Source organism: Schistocerca nitens, chromosome 7, assembly GCF_023898315.1.
Source record: "Schistocerca nitens isolate TAMUIC-IGC-003100 chromosome 7, iqSchNite1.1, whole genome shotgun sequence".
In the NCBI taxonomy this organism is placed as follows: Eukaryota; Metazoa; Arthropoda; class Insecta; order Orthoptera; family Acrididae; genus Schistocerca; species Schistocerca nitens.
This window is the reverse complement of record NC_064620.1, coordinates 205,685,241-205,688,940: the sequence shown is the minus strand read 5'-3', so window position 1 is coordinate 205,688,940 and position 3,700 is coordinate 205,685,241. Positions and strand designations below refer to the sequence as shown.

General features: G+C 43.8%; 3 non-coding genes across 3 annotated transcripts; 1 reads left to right on the top strand and 2 right to left on the bottom strand.

The window, feature by feature from the left end:
• Positions 1–1,106: 1,106 nt before the first annotated feature.
• Positions 1,107–1,180, bottom strand: Trnat-ugu (transfer RNA threonine (anticodon UGU)). Its single transcript has one exon. It is a non-coding gene; the product is annotated as a tRNA-Thr (tRNA).
• Positions 1,181–1,543: 363 nt separating this feature from the next.
• Positions 1,544–1,617, bottom strand: Trnat-ugu (transfer RNA threonine (anticodon UGU)). The gene has a single exon. It is a non-coding gene; the product is annotated as a tRNA-Thr (tRNA).
• A 661-nt stretch (positions 1,618–2,278) lies between these two features.
• On the top strand, positions 2,279–2,352 carry Trnat-ugu (transfer RNA threonine (anticodon UGU)). The gene has a single exon. It is a non-coding gene; the product is annotated as a tRNA-Thr (tRNA).
• The last annotated feature ends 1,348 nt before the right edge of the window (positions 2,353–3,700 follow it).

Genomic DNA, 3,700 nt, shown 5'->3' with positions numbered 1-3,700 from the left:
GGAAGTTAGACACCACGCTTGAACAAACACATGAAGACTTAACTACTGAGTTACATAACATTGAATCGAAATGTCAAAAAGTCTGTAATGACGTAAAAACACAAATTTGTGAGCATTTCCAACTTATTTGTTCGCGTCATGAAAATGCATTACAGAATCACGAAGCAGCCATAAAGGAACTGCAAACTATAGTTCATGAAAGTCACGACACATTGCAAGCTAAAATTGACTCAGTTGCATCTACCGATTCGGTTACGCAACTTGCAAAAACTCACGAAAACTTAAAGGACACAGTAGATACTCTGAAAATTGGTTCAGAAAGACACATGGAGGAAATTAGTTCATTATCAGAGAAAGTAGTTGAACTTTCGGATCAGCTAAATAATTTATCTACGAAGGTAGATGATAATCTGAATGACACAAAACCGGTAGTCTTTAATGACACAGAAGAGTACGAACAAATTAGGAAATTCAAACAAAATCAGAATCAAATTATACGCAACACCAAAGAGAAATCCGGGAAGTACAAGATCAGTTGACACATGTAATACAGGAATTACATATTTTAGAGGCCATTCGCGCTCCAATACGGGAAGAGGGACATATAAATACGGAACAGCCACAAAATAACTCATTGTTTTCCTCCCAACTGGTCATTAGAGCACAGATTAGAATTTATGTGTGGCTACTTACAGAATGAACCAGCTGTAAGAAAGCGATCCGTCACTCTCGATTGTCACAGTGAAGGAGAATTTTACCATGCCTTCCTCTCAGCATATTGGTCTCAATCTACATAAGACCGAGTAAAACATAGCATCATAATGATGAATCATTTCGAACAATCTGAATTATCCAGTCTTGTGAAATATTTTGAAGACATGTTACACAAGAATCAGTACCTGTCAAACCCATACAGCCCCTCAGAACTCATCCGCATTTGCTTAATCAAATTACCCGAACATTTACGACATATTATTTTTGGCAGGACGCTGCAAAGGAGATATTGAAGCTTTTCAGGGACTCTTACAAGAAATGATGACTAACTGACAACCTCAGCTGCTGACAGGTGTTGTTGTTATACCTCGATGTGGACAGCTGAAAATGTGTGCCCCGACCGGGACTCGAACCCGGGATCTCCTGCTTACATGGCAGACGCTCTAACCATCTGAGCCACCGAGGACACAGATGAATAGCGCGACTGCAGGGACTTATCCCTTGCACGCTTCCCGTGAGACTCACATTCCCAACTGTCCACAATTCTACATATGTATTGTACCTTATAGACATTTGCCCACCCACTCATTACTCGCGCACGCGCTGGCGATTCCCGTAAGAGTTTGGGCAACCTGTGCGCATTCGCACAGACAAAGGTCAATGGCTGGGTAGCCTTTACTATATATACAAAGAGAGTAACTTGTTCTCGAAAGAACAGTTATTGTTGATGACCGTGCAGCTTTTCCCTGAAATAAATGATGACTAACTGACAACCTCAGCTGCTGACAGGTGTTGTTGTTATACCTCGATGTGGACAGCTGAAAATGTGTGCCCCGACCGGGACTCGAACCCGGGATCTCCTGCTTACATGGCAGACGCTCTAACCATCTGAGCCACCGAGGACACAGATGAATAGCGCGACTGCAGGGACTTATCCCTTGCACGCTTCCCGTGAGACTCACATTCCCAACTGTCCACAATTCTACATATGTATTGTACCTTATAGACATTTGCCCACCCACTCATTACTCGCGCACGCGCTGGCGATTCCCGTAAGAGTTTGGGCAACCTGTGCGCATTCGCACAGACAAAGGTCAATGGCTGGGTAGCCTTTACTATATATACAAAGACAGTAACTTGTTCTCGAAAGAACAGTTATTGTTGATGACCGTGCAGCTTTTCCCTGAAATAAATGATGACTAACTGACAACCTCAGCTGCTGACAGGTATAACAACAACACCTGTCAGCAGCTGAGGTTGTCAGTTAGTCATCATTTATTTCAGGGAAAAGCTGCACGGTCATCAACAATAACTGTTCTTTCGAGAACAAGTTACTGTCTTTGTATATATAGTAAAGGCTACCCAGTCATTGACCTTTGTCTGTGCGAATGCGCACAGGTTGCCCAAACTCTTACGGGAATCGCCAGCGCGTGCGCGAGTAATGAGTGGGTGGGCAAATGTCTATAAGGTACAATACATATGTAGAATTGTGGACAGTTGGGAATGTGAGTCTCACGGGAATCGTGCAAGGGATAAGTCCCTGCAGTCGCGCTATTCATCTGTGTCCTCGGTGGCTCAGATGGTTAGAGCGTCTGCCATGTAAGCAGGAGATCCCGGGTTCGAGTCCCGGTCGGGGCACACATTTTCAGCTGTCCACATCGAGGTATAACAACAACACCTGTCAGCAGCTGAGGTTGTCAGTTAGTCATCATTTATTTCAGGGAAAAGCTGCACGGTCATCAACGATAACTGTTCTTTCGAGAACAAGTTACTGTCTTTGTATATACTCTTACAAGAATTAGAAATTGACACTGACAATCGCGGAACGCGAAAACAGGAACACAACAATTACAGGTCACATCCGTCGCAATTCCGCGATGAAAAAAATAACAACTGGACACGACAAGGCTATTCTCACAACACAAATCGTGACCAAAACAGACACCACCCGTATGACAACCGTTGGCAGAGTAGTCATAATTACAGGGAAAGATCACCTCTCCGCGGCAGTGACTATCACAGAGACAATCAGAGAAACAGACAATTTGGGAACCAAATTAATTATTATCAAGGGAGACAGAATAACTTTAGACTGCGATGGTCCTGCTCACAGTTACGATTCAGGGAGAAATACTCCACCACGTGACCGACAAGAGAGAAACTATGAAATCTACCAACATTACGACAGACGATATGATCGTAACGACAGAGCTGAATTGCATCAGAACTGGCGAGATTCAAACAGAGCAGGGCACTCTCGACAAGGTGAATTTGTAGAAGTTAGATCTCCAAATCCCAATAACGATGCGCGCCAACAGAGAGACAGACAAACACTCGCACCGCAGGCAGTCACGTGCGCCGGCTGACTCAGAGAAAAATAACATAGACGCTAACCTTGAGAAAATTTTAGAATTCTTTACTGACGTATATCGCACGATAAATGTGTTCAAGTTGAAACTCTGACTACTAGTAAAATTGCAGTGTTTTTCTCAAAGTCTGAGCAGTAAGAGAAAATGCACATGGAAGTAGTGGATTTCCATGCAGTCTTGAAGAAGTAGTGTTGTCCTTCCAACGGAAAGACAGTGCTGACTCTCGACATGCAGACAGGTAATGGGCCACAACAGAGGAAACCCACAGCAGAGTCATTCGACGTTTTGAAGAATATTGGTAGGTAGGTCATCACAGAGTAGACCCACTGTAGTCCTGGTAGAGATTACGGTATTGGTGGACCATAAAACGTGCACAACCTCTGTAGTCCTTGTAGAAATAATGGTATTGGTGGGCCATCAAAGGTGCAGACCCACTGTAGTCCTTGTAGAGACGGCCAGTAGCCATCTGTTGCAACTGTGCAGGTGCACAATCACCATCGAAGAGTCTTGTGGAGAATATAGCAAATCCATAAACCACCACTTGTGCACTCACAAAGTTTTTTGAATTGTCCTTAGAACCAGCAATGCTGTTAACCACGTCCAAACACTAACAGTCC